General features: G+C 35.4%; 1 protein-coding gene and 1 pseudogene across 1 annotated transcript in view; both read left to right on the top strand.

Annotated features, from left to right (window-relative positions):
- The window catches only part of LOC145276906 (ubiquitin carboxyl-terminal hydrolase 32-like), a 477,530-nt gene that overhangs the window by 181,085 nt on the left and 276,694 nt on the right, over positions 1-19,751 (top strand). The gene's annotated exons all lie outside the window — the stretch shown is intronic.
- On the top strand, positions 7,900-8,125 carry LOC145284677 (U2 spliceosomal RNA; annotated as a pseudogene).

Raw genomic sequence — 19,751 nt, 5'->3', positions numbered from 1 at the left:
CCTCATTTTATCTGACGGTCACCTTATACGCCAAAATGTATGGTATGTATATTTGTACTACGTTATCTCCTTTTGCATACGTTGTGTGTTTGTATGTACATTATCCGCGTTCACATTTTTGTGTTCCCAAACCTTTACAAAAAAACGCTTGTCTAGCTACAACCACTATCAGCAATGATAGACTACAATATAGTTGCCTTCAAGTCTTCAAGTACCCAATTTCCACCGCTAACAATTACTGCACTGTTGCTCCGGTGACCTCAGTACATTCATTAACCCTTATCCTCGAGTGGTTGCTGATCTTAGATAAATGGTGACTCCACTCCCTTGTTAAAAAAAGAAAAGCTACATTATGACCTTTCCCACGTTTTAATTTGTGCATACGTTATGACCTTTCCCACGTTTTAATTTGTGCATACGTTATGACCTTTCCCACGTTTTAATTTGTGCATACGTTATGACCTTTCCCACGTTTTTACTTGTGCATACGTTATGACCTTTCCCACGTTTTAATTTGTGCATACATTATGACCTTTCCCACGTTTTAATTTGTGCATACGTTATGACCTTTCCCACGTTTTTACTTGTGCATACGTTATGACCTTTCCCACGTTTTAATTTGTGCATACGTTATGACCTTTCCCACGTTTTTACTTGTGCATACGTTATGACCTTTCCCACGTTTTTACTTGTGCATACGTTATGACCTTTCCCACGTTTTAATTTGTGCATACATTATGACCTTTCCCACGTTTTAATTTGTGCATACATTATGACCTTTCCCACGTTTTAATTTGTGCATACGTTATGACCTTTCCCACGTTTTAATTTGTGCATACGTTATGACCTTTCCCACGTTTTAATTTGTGCATACGTTATGACCTTTCCCACGTTTTAATTTGTGCATACGTTATGACCTTTCCCACGTTTTAATTTGTGCATACGTTATGACCTTTCCCACGTTTTAATTTGTGCATACGTTATGACCTTTCCCATGTTTTAATTTGTGCATACGTTATGACCTTTCCCACGTTTTAATTTGTGCATACGTTATGACCTTTCCCACGTTTTAATTTGTGCATACGTTATGACCTTTCCCACGTTTTAATTTGTGCATACGTTATGACCTTTCCCACGTTTTTACTTGTGCATACGTTATGACCTTTCCCACGTTTTTACTTGTGCATACGTTATGACCTTTCCCACGTTTTAATTTGTGCATACGTTATGACCTTTCCCACGTTTTTACTTGTGCATACGTTATGACCTTTCCCACGTTTTTACTTGTGCATACGTTATGACCTTTCCCACGTTTTAATTTGTGCATACGTTATGACCTTTCCCACGTTTTTACTTGTGCATACGTTATGACCTTTCCCACGTTTTTACTTGTGCATACGTTATGACCTTTCCCACGTTTTTACTTGTGCATACGTTATGACCTTTCCCACGTTTTAATTTGTGCATACGTTATGACCTTTCCCACGTTTTAATTTGTGCATACGTTATGACCTTTCCCACGTTTTTATTTGTGCATACGTTATGACCTTTCCCACGTTTTTATTTGTGCATACGTTATGACCTTTCCCACGTTTTAATTTGTGCATACGTTATGACCTTTCCCACGTTTTAATTTGTGCATACGTTATGACCTTTCCCACGTTTTAATTTGTGCATACGTTATGACCTTTCCCACGTTTTAATTTGTGCATACGTTATGACCTTTCCCACGTTTTTATTTGTGCATACGTTATGACCTTTCCCATGTTTTAATTTGTGCATACGTTATGACCTTTCCCACGTTTTAATTTGTGCATACGTTATGACCTTTCCCACGTTTTAATTTGTGCATACGTTATGACCTTTCCCACGTTTTAATTTGTGCATACGTTATGACCTTTCCCACGTTTTAATTTGTGCATACGTTATGACCTTTCCCACGTTTTAATTTGTGTATACGTTATGACCTTTCCCACGTTTTAATTTGTGCATACGTTATGACCTTTCCCACGTTTTTACTTGTGCATACGTTATGACCTTTCCCACGTTTTTATTTGTGCATACGTTATGACCTTTCCCACGTTTTTATTTGTGCATACGTTATGACCTTTCCCACGTTTTTATTTGTGCATACGTTATGACCTTTCCCACGTTTTTATTTGTGCATACGTTATGACCTTTCCCACGTTTTTATTTGTGCATACGTTATGACCTTTCCCACGTTTTTATTTGTGCATACGTTATGACCTTTCCCACGTTTTTATTTGTGCATACGTTATGACCTTTCCCACGTTTTTATTTGTGCATACGTTATGACCTTTCCCACGTTTTTATTTGTGCATACGTTATGACCTTTCCCACGTTTTAATTTGTGCATACGTTATGACCTTTCCCACGTTTTTATTTGTGCATACGTTATGACCTTTCCCACGTTTTAATTTGTGCATACGTTATGACCTTTCCCACGTTTTAATTTGTGCATACGTTATGACCTTTCCCACGTTTTAATTTGTGCATACGTTATGACCTTTCCCACGTTTTTATTTGTGCACGAGTTTCTATTGTTATAGCCCTAGTTATCACTCTTCCCACATTTTTATTCGTACATGCGTTTTCATCTTTCATACAGATTGATAGCTTTAATTAATTAACCTTTCTTTATTTTTGTCATTTTATGATAAACTGATTAAAAGAAATTTAGGTTTATAGGAAGCAAAACAATGTAGAGATGTAATGGATAGACTCACTAATGCAACTTGAGGTATAATGGTGGAACCAGCCATGCAGTTTCTTTATTGAATCTCTCTCTCTCTATCTATATATATATCTATATATATATATCTATATATATATATATATATATATATATATATATTTTTGTGTGTGTGTAATGTTATTTACGTCAGGTAGTATATCCGTGATGATATATATATTTCGGGAAGTCACCCCCTTGTCAGGCGTGTATCTAACTTTCAAGAGTGTATGATGAATTTGCTGTATATTGAGCTACTCCGCAGAATTTGGAACTGATTTTGTTTCAAATATGTAAGCATTCAATATTATTCATAATTTGTTTTAATATTTAACCTTCGTTATCTATCTTTGTATTCTTTACTAATCATTATTTTATTTTTCATTATTAGTTTTTCCAAAGATTTTTACTGGAATTTTAAGTCAAGCTATTCTGCAGAAATTGGAAATTATCGAATGTGTTAACATCCAGTATTATAGTTATTTCTTTTTTTATGTTTTAATATCTAACCTTAATTATTTATCTTTGTATTCTAAACTGATCTTCTATTTGTTTAATTTAATTTTTTTTTGTTGCAGTTCTATTATGCCAAGCTATTTCGCAGAAACTGGAAATTAATTTTTTTTTTTTTTTTTTTTTTCTTATATTTTCATCCCAAACAAGGCACAGTGCCACTTTGATGTCGGGGGCTACTATCTGGAATATAATTTGCAGGGATACTATGTAGTGTTGAGCAGCAAGATGTCTGTTTACATTATATTTGAACTTCTGCATGCCAGTACAGTCAGGAGAGCAGGAACCTGGAAGGGAATTCTAAAGTCTAGCAGTTCTAGGAAAGAAACTTAGAGTAGAAGACTTTCTAGTATCTGGGGATCTTTACTGTATAGTTTTTTTATATTAAGGGGGTAACTAGACAAAATAAACTATGCCGAGAATAAGCTGACATACATCCACAATAAATGCAGCAAAGAAGCTAATAAAACCACCTGCAGCAACAAATTCCACCAGGTACCAAAGATTAACGGATACCCTATCCCAACTATTAATAACCTCGGCAAACCCTGAAAACTGGCGTGTCACACTTTATCCAGCACATGCTTCCTGAAGTTGCTACACTTCAACGACAGGATAAGTTATCTGCAAAGCCATACATAGGTGGGAGTGGGGATTTTCAGCATACAGTTTATTAACAGTCCACACTATGGCAACACTTAACCAAATGCAATACACATTGTAACAATACACCATGCACCCAGCCACATGAACATCGGCAGTATATGTCACTGTGTACCACACACAATGCATCAAATCGTACATTGGTAGTACAGTGAGGCATGTACACATCAGGATCAAAGAACACCTACAAACACGCAATTCTTCATTCCATAGGCACATCCACACTTGTAACATCGACAAAGCTATGATAGTTTATATCCTAGCCACCGAAAGAAATGTTGGAGTCCTTCGGATAAAAGAATCCATTTTGATTGTAAAACTACACTCATAATAATTTGCCCACATTTCTGGTTTAATACACACCTACATAACACCAAGAACAAATGAATAGAAAAAAAATTGAGAAAAGAAATGATAAAAATAGATGAAAACGCGTATGAATACTAAACAATAAACACTTCAATAAACAAAATGAATAAGGAAGTACTCAACTACCAGAAATAGATACAAAAATAATACAAACAGGCTGATCACGCATGAATTCAGATAAATAATATGTAAACATATACGATAAATAGGTAAATAAAACGAAAATAAATATGCACAGCAATAGAAACAAAAAAAATGAGATAACAAACTAAGTTTATAATCATAGTAAAAGTTACCCCTGCCTTAATATAAAAAATGAGTAAAAAAAGTTAACACATTAATGGCAGAAAAACCATAGCAAATAAAACATAGTTAATAACACAAAGTTAAATAATTTAAGTTAAAGAACAATTAACAAAAACCTATGCATATCAAATGCCAACACATGCCTGACAGTACACACCCCGAAACAAATTACTGTTTCTGTGGAATAGTTCAATCTAACAGAATACCAGTAAAAAAAAAAAAAAAAGAAAAATTGTTTTTAAAGAAAAAGAATAATAAAATAACAAAAAAATGATTAGTGAAGAATACAAAGACAAATAATGAAAGTTAAATATTATTAAAAGAAACTATTAATAATATTGAGTGCTAACACATTTGGAACAAATAAAATCACTTCCAAATTCTGTGGACGCACAAAGCCATAAATAAATAACATGCAAATACCTATAATAAGTAAATAAAATGCAAATAAGTATAAAATATAATTATAATCATTTTAGTTAATAGGTTTGTAATTAGAAAGGAAAGAAATAAAACCTTACTAATTATTAAAAACCTTTGTTTAACCATAGTAAAAGTTATAAAAGAAATAAAACCTTGCTAATAATTAGAAATCTCCTTTCAACCATAGTAAAAGTTATCCCCTTTGATATAAAAAGCAAAACTGTAAATTCCTAAATCACAGGAGAACCGCAAAAAAGAAAATAAAAATAACAAATTATTAAGATAAATATCAATTTAAAAAAAAAAAAAATCAAGTGTGAACACACCCCAAAGCAAATTAATTTCCACTTCTGCAAAATAGCTTGACATAATAGAACTGCAACAATGGTAAAAAAATAAAATAAAGATTAGTTGAAAATACAAAGATGAATAATTAAAGCTAGATATTGAAATAATAAAATGAGAAACTGAATAATATTGGATGCTAACACACGCCCAATCAATTTCCAGTTTCTGCAGAATAGCTCAGCTTAACAGAATCACAGTACAAAATAAAAAAAAAAATAAAAAAACAACGAAAAAATAAAATGATTAGTTAAGAATACAAAGATGATAAATAATGAAGGTTAAATATTAATAAAACAAACTATAAATAATATTGAGTGCTAACACATTCGGAATAAATAAAATCACTTCCAAATTCTGTGGAATAGCGTGATCTACAGCAAATTCACCATGTACGTTTGAAAGTCAGCACACGCCTGACGAGGGGATGACTTCCCGAAATATATATGTAACATCAGATATACCACCTGATGCAAGTAAGAACATGCAAGTAAGAACATATTACATATAGAAAGTTTATATATATATATATATATATATATATATATATATATATATTCTGAAGATTAATCAGAATTGGGAATCGGAGCTTTTTAGGGTATCGGAATCGGAAAAATTTTAGCCTATTTTCTGATGTCAAAACCAATTCCTTAAATTATCTTTTTATTTGATTTTAATTTAAGAAACATCTTCCACTGCTTGTGGTAATAATAAGATAAATATTTATGTATTTTAAACTTCCAGTAAGACTAAAATCTCTATCTCCCCCCCCCCTCACAAGTGTGTTTTTACGTTTGAGAAAATATAAGCACATTTAACATGTGCTTTTTACGGTAATCGGAACAAAATAACACTTTTATAGTTAACTATTTAGAAATTTGTAACGAATCGGAATCAGGGATTTAGTATGGAATTGGTAATTGTATTGGAATTGGGGGGGGGGGTGAAAAATATTGAAATCGTCCCATCACTAAGACGAGATATATATATATATATATATATATATATGATTGTACGTATACATACTCATGTATTGTTGATTCAATAAAAGTGAAACTGCATGTCCGGTCCCACCATTCTACCATAAGTTGCTTCAGTGTGAGTCTATCCATTACATCTTTACATTGTTTTGCCTTCTAACAACCTAAATTTATCTTATATACACATTAAACAATGCTTCAAGCAAACTACTTTAACCTTATGAACTGATTAATTTTGTGCTAATGTTGTGATATCGAAATCCTTATTTCACTAAAACCGCTTCGGTTGATGAACACAGAAGTAGAATTTGCAAGGCCTCTCACTTGGAGGCACTTACATCACAATATGTGTGCTTGTACATCTTGAATGAACTTCGTGTTGTACTTGTTCTCTGCCGTGGAATAACATTTACGAATCGAGTTGGTTCTTTTGAAAGCTGGGCATCGGGAACGTGCTTATTCTTTATCTATCTTTTCTTTCCCATGAATAGGTATTTGTATATAAGATTCGTATCAATTTAAAATGAAATAATTGTCACTTGTCAACCAACAGCTTGTGTGATTGCAAGAATTAGCAGTGGATGGAGTAAGTTCATTACTAACCAGCAGTTACCACTGTTTACCAAGATAAGCATCTATCAGGCATGCGTACACAATAAGATGTATGGAAGCGAAACATTGTCAGTAAGGGTTGAGGACATGCGTTGCATGGATAGCAATATGAGAATGATACAATGGATGTGTAATGTGAGTCTTAAAGAGAGGATTAGTTCTGATGAGCCCAGGAATATTAAATCTAGACAGTATAGGGAGATGTATACAAAACAGTAGAATTGGATGGTATGGCCACGTTGAAAGAATGGATGAGTTATGAAGTTAGATGTAAAACAGTTGAGATGGCAGCTTTAATTTACAAGGAAAAGCCAAGGAAAATATTGGAGGTGGTGATAAGGATGTACTTGAGAAAGACGGATAAATAAAACCCTGAGCAGAAATAGGTTAGTTTTGAATTTGATTTCTTAACTCTTTATGATCTGATTGAACTAATTTATTCAGTCGTAAATAAATGAATATAACGGCATAAAGTGGAAATTGATTCAAACATGCCTTGTTGTACGTATTAGTTCAGTATCTGGGTAGATGCCAGATACCTCCAGATTGCAACTGTCCATTGCTTACCTTCAGTATGCCGCCATCTGTCTCACAGTTAAGGATTTCGTTTGTTGTCATAAATACAACTTTTTTCAAGCATTATGGTTAATAATCAAGGTAAGTTTATGAAATGCAAAAATTCTTGAACTTCATAATTTTTCCAGTTTAAAGACAATCATAGTATCATTAATCCTTAAAATTAACATATTTTTTATCATCTACATCATAATTCAGGTCATAAAGGGTTAAAGCCGTCCAATACAAATAAAACTGACAAATATAATAAAGATGGTGATTATTATCTAACAATTCCTACAAAAGAAAAAAAGCACAAAAAAAAAAAAGAAAAAAATCCCCGATCTTCAACAACCTCGGGTTTCTCTACAATTTCTTTTAAGCTTTTCTTGGCCTTTTGGTCAAGATCAAAGTGTAGTATCTGTTCTTCAGATGATGCACTTCATTTTCTTGTTCTCTTTCGGTGGAGGAGAAATCCTTCACGACTGAGACAATTTTTATTTTTGTACCTTTTCTCCACGTTAAAAAAACGACCCTGGTGTCTAATTCTCTCCCGTGGGGAGGCATAGTAAATAGGTACAATTTCTTTTAAGCTGACTGATCAATCTGAAAGTCAGGAAAATGCTTTCGTCATCGTATGGGAAGGTTTTTGGCAAGGTTGTGCAAATCATTTTTTATGAATGAAATCTAATGAATTTAATTAAAAACAAGTTTCATAATAACAAAAGAAAAACATGAATCCGTATTGAGATTGCACATCTTCGCCTAACAATGAAAGGAGTTTTATTTTGGCCTTCTTTTTTCCTTTTGTAAGAAGTAGTCTCAAAGTTATGCCATGAAAACGTTAACTTAAAAACTGATCAGGCTGAACTATTTACATTGTCGTACGGTTATCAAAGAGCATCAGATCTGTAGATAATTTATGAAAACGGAAGTTAAAATTCCGTCCAAATTTTCACTGAGGAAACTTTTTGAGGTCAAAGGTTAAGGTCATATAAGATTTGAAATATTTGTAACCATGCATATGAGCACATGGGAAAATATCGGCAGCAGTAAAGGATGACTGGCTTGGGAAGAGATTAGCAGTAGCCGAAAAATGCATATGCAAATGAGGAAGTGGAAAAAAAAATGCGCCATGTAGTCAGAAGCAAAATGCGATATTGAAGAAAATGGACGAGAATGGGCCGGCATGTGGTTGGAGGAAAGAAAAGTATGAGCCAGTCTAAATGGACATTTCTGGATTAAATGCAGATTCTCAAACCTTAGTAAGGCAACTAGTTTTTATTTACTTACCTTCACGTGGGGACAGTTAGACACAAGGGCAGTTTTTTTGTGTTAAAACAATCCAGCTTCTCAAAATGTGGCACTTTGGTTTGTCACAAAAATTAAAGAAAAATTACCTCAGTCTAGAAGGATTGTTCCTTCACTGATCAAGGACCGAACTAAAGTGTAGTATGAAGTGATACTTAATTTTGATCCTCCTAACAAAAAGAGGAAGTTATAGTTGAGTGTATTTATCTCCCTCTCATTGCCAGAAGATGTGACATCAGATTGAAAATTGAAGAGGAAAAGCACTTTGGCCAAACAAAAATTGCCTGGGCAGCTTTGTTGGCATTCTCTAGGAGGAGTGTTTGAAGTGATTAGCAATAAATTAACCCCATCTCAAATGGTGAGAATGTAAAGCCTAGGAAGGTGGACCTCCCAGAACTGCACAGGAGCATACTGACAGAAAAAGCAATCCTGAAAAATGGTAACCTCTCTGCCGATCTGATTGTAGAATGAAGCTAAAGAAGTTGTTGAATTGCTTTCGCCATCTGTTGTTGGATTGCTTTCGGCATCTGTTGCTGGATTGCTTTCGGCATCTGTTGCTGGATTGCTTTCGGCATCTGTTGCTGGATTGCTTTCGGCATCTGTTGTTGGATTGCTTTCGGCATCTGTTGTTGGATTGCTTTCGGCATCTGTTGCTGGATTGCTTTCGGCATCTGTTGCTGGATTGCTTTCGGCATCTGTTGCTGGATTGCTTTCGGCATCTGTTGCTGGATTGCTTTCGGCATCTGTTGCTGGATTGCTTTCGGCATCTGTTGCTGGATTGCTTTCGGCATCTGTTGCTGGATTGCTTTCGGCATCTGTTGCTGGATTGCTTTCGGCATCTGTTGCTGGATTGCTTTCGGCATCTGTTGCTGGATTGCTTTCGGCATCTGTTGCTGGATTGCTTTCGGCATCTGTTGCTGGATTGCTTTCGGCATCTGTTGCTGGATTGCTTTCGGCATCTGTTGCTGGATTGCTTTCGCCATCTGTTGCTGGATTGCTTTCGCCATCTGTTGCTGGATTGCTTTCGCCATCTGTTGTTGGATTGCTTTCGCCATCTGTTGCTGGATTGCTTTCGCCATCTGTTGTTGGATTGCTTTCGGCATCTGTTGCTGGATTGCTTTCGCCATCTGTTGTTGGATTGCTTTCGGCATCTGTTGCTGGATTGCTTTCGGCATCTGTTGCTGGATTGCTTGCGGCATCTGTTGCTGGATTGCTTTCGGCATCTGTTGCTGGATTGCTTTCGCCATCTGTTGCTGGATTGCTTTCGCCATCTGTTGCTGGATTGCTTTCGGCATCTGTTGCTGGATTGCTTTCGGCATCTGTTGCTGGATTGCTTTCGCCATCTGTTGTTGGATTGCTTTCGGCATCTGTTGCTGGATTGCTTTCGGCATCTGTTGCTGGATTGCTTTCGGCATCTGTTGCTGGATTGCTTTCGGCATCTGTTGCTGGATTGCTTTCGGCATCTGTTGCTGGATTGCTTTCGGCATCTGTTGCTGGATTGCTTTCGGCATCTGTTGCTGGATTGCTTTCGGCATCTGTTGCTGGATTGCTTTCGGCATCTGTTGCTGGATTGCTTTCGGCATCTGTTGCTGGATTGCTTTCGGCATCTGTTGCTGGATTGCTTTCGCCATCTGTTGCTGGATTGCTTTCGCCATCTGTTGCTGGATTGCTTTCGGCATCTGTTGCTGGATTGCTTTCGGCATCTGTTGCTGGATTGCTTTCGGCATCTGTTGCTGGATTGCTTTCGGCATCTGTTGCTGGATTGCTTTCGGCATCTGTTGCTGGATTGCTTTCGGCATCTGTTGCTGGATTGCTTTCGGCATCTGTTGCTGGATTGCTTTCGGCATCTGTTGCTGGATTGCTTTCGGCATCTGTTGCTGGATTGCTTTCGGCATCTGTTGCTGGATTGCTTTCGGCATCTGTTGCTGGATTGCTTTCGGCATCTGTTGCTGGATTGCTTTGTGTCATGGCAGTAAGAATGTACATTTCAGTTTTTATTGTTTAAGTGATTAGTTTTACAGATCATATGTTAATAGGTTGACGTCTCCTTCCTATAAAAATTGTAAATTTTCCAATGCAGATGGTCCGGGATATGATCTTAAACTATATCTGATGGTGAGGCCCCAGCTTGCGGGCTTTGGAAGTTGGGGAGCCACCCTTGAACTGCCATTGCTCCCAGGTCCACTCTGACCCAGAGTGGAAGTACCTGTGTGGGTCACAACTATGGGTTAAATAGAAACCGACTTGAAAAAAAAAACATTCTATTAAAAAAAAAATTCTTCAAAATCACTGGATTCGGCATTAAATAACCTTAAAAGGGTTTATATGCCGTAAAACAGAAACAACTAATCTAATGTAGATATTGGTCCTTGCTATTTTTTTCATGTTTAATGCTTTATACAAATGAAATCCCCCCCCCCCTTGTATATTATTTTGTATTTGTTTTAATAGCATCTTAACAAACACAAAAAAAAAATTGTTTTGAGCCACAGCTGTTTTCTATTTTAAATACAGGGTGTTTACAAAAACAAAGTGATCTAATTTGAGATGTAAATATCACAGAAGCGACATAGTCTAGGTCAGTAATTCTCAATAAGGAGATATTGTAATCTTTCAATGGGTGGTAGGTTTATGGGGATAGGGTACAATTCCAACACCACACTATAATTAAACTATTTAGAGATATATATGTTGCTTGCATTATGGGTTGCGAGTAGGGAGACAGCAAAGGATAGAAGATATTCAAAAAGAGATTGTTATTAGGGGGTTGTGTTGGCTGTTTCATAAGCTGTGAAATATATATCCTTTTCTTTCTTTTTTTTTTTTTTTTCATCTAACGGTGTAGAAATAAACATGCACCATTTATATACGATTTTAACAGATGAGAAAGAACTGAAGATGCTCTGCTCGGAGACAGCAACACTGGAAGAAAAGGTTAAGAATTACTGCTCATATGCCTAATGGTGAGCAACTTGAAATGTATCCCTCCAAATTGTATTAAGAAATTCCAAGGAATGAATTTTTAAAACGATTTCACACATTTTTAATATATGCATCACTGGAGATAAGTCCACCTCTTGACAAATAAGCTGTCTCCAGTGCAGCAATCATTCTGTTAGAGTTTCTTCAAATCTGCATTTTCTAGCAGATTCTCTCACAAATGCCTGCAACTTCATTTTGGTTAGGCATAATTAATCAAACGCATAAAATACATTTTCTGGTGAATTGCATTTCTATATTTAAATAAAAAAAAATTTTAAATGAAGAAAAATTTGCTGTTTCTATACATGAAAATTGAGGTCGTTTGAATCTGAATTGGAACAGGTTTTAGATTGTGGAATCATAAAAAAAATATTTTGAAAGCGATCTCTGATTACCAAAAATATTGTCTGGATGGTGTTATTTATAACCGGAATTATGAAGTAGATGATTAAAAAAAATATTTGTTAATTTTAGATGACTGCATACTGAATGTAAGCAATGGACAATTGCAATCTGGAGGTATATGGCATATACTGAACTAATACGTACACGGTGTGTTTGAATCAATTTATGCTATTATATTAATTTATTTATGACTGAATGAATTAGTTCAACCAGGTCATAAAGAGTTAATATACGGCATAATCACGTTGACACATCAGTTCCCATTGGATCACCGAGGTTAAGCAATGTTGAACCTGGTCAGTACTAAATGGGTGACCATTTGGGGCTTCCAGGTGCTGTATTTGCTCTCCACTTATCTCGGCATTGTTTCCAGTCGTCCTGATCTTCTCCTTGCCACTGGACTCAAATAGTGCCGATTTAGGAGAGGTGTGGCTGTAGATTGTGCAACCCTTGCCTCACAATTACACGCACTACTGCCCCTAAGGGGTATCCTTTGTCTTTCAAGATTGAACAGAAGCATGGGGAAGAGTTAACAGATGCTATTGCAGTTTACTGAATCTGCTATGCAGAATTCAAATTCTATCATTTGAATTTTACACTGTTTGAAAAAGATATGAACTCGAAAATTTTTTCGAGCAACTTGTCCATTTGATCATGGACTTTTGTTTAGTATATCCCCCCACCCCATCAAGAAAAAAGTGTGTCTGGAAGGATGGCTGACCTTCTGTACAAGGAATGGTAATGCCTGGCAGGACAGTCTCCTTATTACATAACTATCTCCCTAAAAAAATAGATGAAGATATTGTAACTGGGAGGATGATATAACAGAACATATGCTACACGCACCCCCCTCCCTCAAATTGAGCATTAAAAGATAAGTGTTACTGTAATAGAAGTAATAGTAATGTTTCAGCTTTAGATACTAAATCTCCATTCGTAATAGATATTATACGTATTGTTTTAAGCATTAAACAATGCAAGGAATTCTGTGAGTTAAGAAATTAATCATAAAAAATTTTTTTTGTGTGTGTGTGTGTCCCCCCAAAAAATGCTTTTCCAGTTCATGAAGGTGTAGGGATGCCTGATTGATGCAGATTCTGAAATGTTTATTAATGAACTGTTGGAAAAGTTATACCCCACAAATTTTCTCTCAGCTATAAAATAGCAACTTGCATGCAGTTAATCATAAACTGTTGACAATTTTACAAAAGAGAATGACAGTATACAACCAGGGTTTGCACAGATTTGAAAAGGCCTTATTTCTATTACTTTGAAAAATCTTTTACCATATGGAATATGTCTTGAAAAGGCTTTGAAAATTGTCTTTGAATTGTAAAACAACCCCCAAATTTTGTTTTGAAAACTTGAATTTTGTCTGGAGAAGGTCTTGAAAAGCTTTATAAAGTCCTTTAAAATGAACCTTGAAAATGTGTACAAGCTGCCAACATGCACGTCTGATCCGTATGCCTTCAAGATAACAAATGACACGATCTTAAAGAAAATTGCTAAACTCACTGTAAAGGTTTCTGTAAAAAATTTCGTCATACAATTGTCTTAGGCTGGTATGCACACGTCATCTGTCGTCAGTTATCTGAAATTCTCTGAGTGTCCCATATGAATGTCGATGACTTAACATTGCACAATAGGCCACTTAAGAGGATCTGTTGATGATGACCTGCTCCTAGTGGGCGGTATAAGCAAAATGACAACAGGCAGTAGTTGAAAGTGATTCATACAATATCTAATATCACAGAAGACGAAGAAAAAAAAGTCCGAAGACGAAGAAAAAAAAAAAAAAAAATTTTAATAGCTGTTTTTTAAATAAGTTATTTCATCATCAGCAAAGTAACCTTTTTTTTTAATCTGTTTTACTGCAACTATTAAAAATGTTGGTCTCTTCTGACTAGCAGATACATTTCATTTTATCGCACAATTTTGGAATCTATGATCATTAATATAAGATCACCAGTTTTATGTAAACAAAGTTATTTTCTTCTTTTGAGAATGTTCAAGGTAATTGCATAATTTTATCTCAGCCCCATTATTTTTTGGTCCCTCGATTTATCTGAGAGGGACCTATGTTTTCAGTGGCATCCGTGCAGCTGGACGATTGCCAGATAACCATCCATTAGTTTTCCTGAAATTTTGCCACAGTGTATTTTAATAAATAGATGTGCACAGTAAAAAAAAATATTTTACAGAAATTCCTGTTGCGCCCCCAGAGGCTCAAAAGAGGTCAAAAATGGCCAAAAATGACACATTTTGTCCCATAACTTTTGATCCACCCATTAGAGATTTTTTAAACTTGGCCAAAATGTGGAGCCCATTGTTAATATAAATCCAGTATGGGTGACCCTAACAACATTCTGGTTCACGTCCCTGGGGCCTCTTAGGGCTAAAAACGCCCCTTTTTGTGGCTTTTTTTTTTTTTTTTTTTTTTTTTCATATTTTTCAACAACTTCATATTTCTCAACAATTTTATATGTCTGATTATATAGTATTTTTTCACGGTGGTCAACTGAAATATACACGTGTTAAGGTCTGAAACTGCACCGTTATCCATTTACACTGGGATTCAGCATCTCCAAGGGCTCAAAAGCGGTAAAAAAATGCCCGAAAATGGCCTAAAATAATACTTTTTGCCTCATAGTGTTTGATCCCTGCATTAGATCTTCCTGAAACTTGGTCAAAATGTGGAGGCTATTGTTAATATAAATCCAGTATGGGTGATCCTGACAAAACTCTGATTCGCATCCTTCTGGGACTTTTAGGACTAAAAAAACATGCCTTTAAGCTTTTTTTTAATTTTTTTTTTTATTTAAAAAAAAATTTTTTTTTTCCATATTACTCTAACTTGATGTGTATGTCTATATAGTGGTTTTCCATGATACATGTCTTAAGGCGTGAAACTGCACTGTTTGTCCATTTTTCACTGGGATTCGGCGTGCCCAGGAGCTCAAAAGGGATCACAAATGCCCCAAAATTGCAAAAAATGACTCTTTTTACCCCATAACTTTTGCCCCATGTATTAGATTTTTCTGTAACTTGGCAAAAATGTGAAGACAATATTGGCCCTTTACACTTTGTTACATTCATCATTTCTTCGCTATTTTTTTTTTTTTTTTTTTTTTTTTTGTGGCATCATCTCACATGCAGCACCAGAGGGGAAAGATGCACGCACGTCTTCTTTCAACCTTTTTTTTTTTTTTTTCAACTTAATAACTTAATGAACACACTAACGGATTCCATAATTAAGGAGAAAATAATTTACTTTTAGCAGTCAAAATTTCCCATTTGTTATCTATATTTAAGGTTAGTTTTTTTTTGTTTTTTTTTTGTTCTTCTGGAACCGTTGTTTAGTAAATCTATTTTTTGTAAAATAATCTATTAATAATGGATATTATGTATCTATTTGTCTGAAACTTAAATTATATTAGAGCAGTGCACCTTTCTATATTGTTAAAAATGGTCTTCTGCAAAGATCTACCAAAGTACCCATTTGTCAATGGTCACCGTGAGAACTACAATTATTTGTAAAGAATAGAGGATTTTATTGAAAGTTTATTACTAGATCCACGATGTCTTGACTATGCCTTGTGTAGACGATCATTCACAATGAAAAGGTTATCATTTGTGTATAAATTCAAATAAGTTTATTGGTCCCCCGACAAGAGATTGGACCTAGTAATTCACTCCCATTCGTTTGTTTGCACTTTTCTTAATAACCACGCTTTGAATTTTTTTGGAAATTTTGCACAAACATTAGTCATCGTGAAAGTAAACTTTTGCCAGAATAGATTTTCCGGGATAACTCTAGCTGTTCCCCTAGGGAGCATTATAGGAGTAAAGTTGCTCCAAAATTGTTCATTAGTTTGTTCACACTTTTCTCAATAACCACTCCTTGAATTTTTTGGAAATCTTACACAAACATTAGTCATGGTGAAAGTAAATTTTTCACTCATGGAGGGGGACCCCGCATGCTCGGCTTGTTTTAGTGTAAATGAACTTGACGGCGTCTCTTCACCTACAACCAGTAGATTTCAGAATCTTACACGGGTCAGTTGTGTTAGCGGATCACGAGAAGTGAATTGAACATTGGAACTGTTTTTGATAATTGTAATTGGGCAATTTGTTTGGTTGCATTTGACTGTGAGGGGATTTCTCCATCAGTTGGTATAAGTAGAACCAATCGCTTGGTTCAATGGTCAGCTGCGAGATTAGTTCAACCACTTAACGTTCTTATTTATGCCAGCCTTTGGCTTTGCTGAAAGTTTCTTTGCACTAGAATTGTCTGTCCTCACCCACATGCACCGTCGTCTCGACCATTTATGTCTCGGAGTTCTGACGCAGTGGAAATTACCAGGGGATACATCTTCTTTCTGCTTCATTTTGTGAAGACAACACTTCGCACCATTTAAATTAATGGCCACTTTTAGGCTAAAAACCGGAACGAACTCTCATTTTCAAGACTTGTTTGAAATAAAATCTTAACAATACTGCTGATATTGATTTCTGTTCCAGACCAAATGAATATCCAATATTCATACAAAGATTGAAGTACACCAACTAAAATTGCGCTTATGATTTTGGGAGATGAAGAGTAATAATTTGGGCTACTGTTCTCCTCTTCAAGATCTATATATTAATAATATGCTTGTCTTCGACAGCTATCATACTGAAGATCCCTTGCAATGAAAATGGAATATTCCAAATGCCTAAATTACTAGAAAAAAAAAAAAAATTGATGTCGCTAATAAGGAAAACTGAAGTGCTAGAATGACAACCATTTTTTCTGGCAACTTTGGCAACAGATTTGATGTCAAGCTTCCATTTCAAGTCCGGAGTGATGGTCAAAACAAGAAGCTTGTCAAAGTAGGAAGTTTCTTTTAGATGAGAGCCATTCATATCGATTGTGGCTAAGTGAGGATCAGAGCATTTATGGTGAAAAGATAGAAACTGTGTTTTTGATGCGTTAAAATTAACCAGCCACCTTTTTGCACTTTGTGCCCAAGGTCGGAGGAGAGAGACTGAAAGATCTAGGTTGTTGTTAGTCTTTCAAGTGTTCTCATTGTGGCCCAGGATGGATCTTTGAAGCACACCAGCATTGATATTTCAAGTTTCAGACTTCTGTGCATCGATGACTACTTGTAAAAATCTATTGCCGAGAAAAGATTCGATAGTTTAGAAGACATTTCCAGATATTCCACAGCTGGAAATCGTTATGAAGTAGACCTTTATGCCAAGCCCCATCAGATGCCTTTGATATGTCAAGAGCTATTTGCTCTTGAGAAGAAACTCCTGTTGATAGATTCACTGATCCTATGTGAAATTACAATCAGTACATCAGCTGTAGATTTCGCAGGACAGAAACCATATTGCTTGTTACTGAGTAGGTTGTTTTTGCCGAGGTGGTTGATAATTTTCTTATTTAACAGATTCAAGCAAGTTAGTCATGACACAGAAGACTAATTGGTCTGTATTGAGATGCAGAAGATTGATCTCTAGTATTTTTAAATATTGGGCAAACAAATGAGGTTTTCCTAAGTGTTTGGGAGCATTTCTCCTTTAATATTAATTGGACAGCTTTGAAAGAATGGGTGCTAGTTCGGGCTGTAGCTTTTTGAGCACTATAACTGGAATATTGTATGTACCAGTTTCTTTACTGGTTCTTGATAAGTGTGGCAATATCTTAAACATTACTTTCAATCTTGATAGGAAGAAGGCCTTGATCACATTAAGTTTGCTGCAAAGTTCTTGGCAAAGATTTTGGTTTTGTCAGATGCTGATGCAATCATCTTAGACCCATTGATGATGGTCGGGATAGAGGACATGCATCTTGTCAATAATTGACCTTATTTGGGGATTTTTATTTATCTTTCAACATTACATAAATGGTTTAATGCTATATGCAAATTATCAGTTTTGCAGGATGTCTAGGGCCAGAAACGAACCTGAGATGGGCAGAAATGAGAAACAAAAAGAAAACAACCCAATTCTTTTGGGTCGTTTTTCTTTTCCCGAGATCAAAATTAAGACGATCACTTTGTGATTCGACCACTTCAATAGGAAACCTCATTTATTCTCCTTTACACTTTAAGACTAAGAGTTATTTAATTACTCCTTAATGTTTTTTAGATGGGCATTGATCATTCATATTATTTGGATTTTTCAAACTACTGCTCTTATATTGAGCGTCATTTTCATAGCGTTTCAGTCAATTTAGCTGCTAACATTCTTCGGGTGTATCTTGTCAAACTCTAGAATCTTTGCCACACTTGGAATCTGCATGGAATTTCGAATGGAACCTTTTATTTAATCCACGAGGGTAGCATATCATTTAATCAGCCCTGACAGGACAGAAGTCTTAAGTAATTTGCAATCGTATTCTGAGTGTTACCTGCACTGAGAATTGAACCATCAACATCAAGAAGAGTAATTTCACAACTGAGTTTTACCAAGTACTTTACTACGCCACAGGTCCTTGTCTGAAACGTGAAAATAACACTCAAGATGGAAACGGTAATCTGAAGAATTCAAATACGAATACTTCTCGCTTATATGCAGTGATGGGGAATGCGAATCGTCCAGTTACGTTTTATCTTCTGTCTTGAATAATTTTGTCTTCAACTGACCACATAATGGCATTCTTAAGCAACATATGAACGTTCATTTTGTGAGGGAGGTGACTATCATTTAATGTCACTTCCTGAACTTAGAGATAGTTTTTTTTAATAGTTTTTAAAGGGTCAAAAAGGGATCAAAATTGAATAAAAATGGTCATACATTTTGTACATTCATCTTAGTTTATTTTTAATCAGTTCATATGTGTGTCACGTTCGTGCAGCGGTCATGTCACCAGCTTTGAATGCTACAGTTTTGTTTTCGGTTTCGATTCTAGCTGATGGCACTCAAATTTTTTTTTTTTTTTTTACCTTTCAAATCACGACACTTGGTAAGCAAAATGAAGCAAGTCTTTTCCCTTGCTGACCTCCAACTTTAGAAATTAAAAATTTTTTATGCATGCTTTCAGTGATTCATGCAATAAACATCGATTTTAGACAGTTAAATTATCAAACTAGGTCATGGGTTTTATTTTGGATTTTTATCTTCTAGACTAGTTGCCCTATATCAGAGCTTGAGAATCTAGTCTATCTTACTAATTCATCTAAAACAGGAAAAGTAACCTCAATGAAAACTGATCACGAGATCACAACAGAAAGAATTGTTATTTCGATCTGCAACTGAAAAGCTCAAGAAATTTTTTAGCTCGGTCAATCAATAAGAAGCTTGAATAATGACAGGAGGATCAGCGATGACAATCCAAAAAGCAATAAACGACTTGAAAATGAAATCGTACTTTAGACCAGTGAGTGAGGCACCTTGTTACCCTTAGACTTACCTTACTTACCAAAAGTGAGATTAGAAAGACCAAAAACTCTGTCGAATAAGGTAAAACCTGGTCCTGGAATGATTTTCTTTTTTAATCAGACAAAAAGAATTTCGTACAGGATGAATATTTAACTCAACAAAACAGT

Source organism: Euprymna scolopes, chromosome 1 (genome assembly GCF_053919585.1).
Source record: "Euprymna scolopes isolate OS-2025 chromosome 1, ASM5391958v1, whole genome shotgun sequence".
In the NCBI taxonomy this organism is placed as follows: Eukaryota; Metazoa; Mollusca; class Cephalopoda; order Sepiida; family Sepiolidae; genus Euprymna; species Euprymna scolopes.
This window is presented reverse-complemented; position numbering and strand designations above follow the sequence as displayed.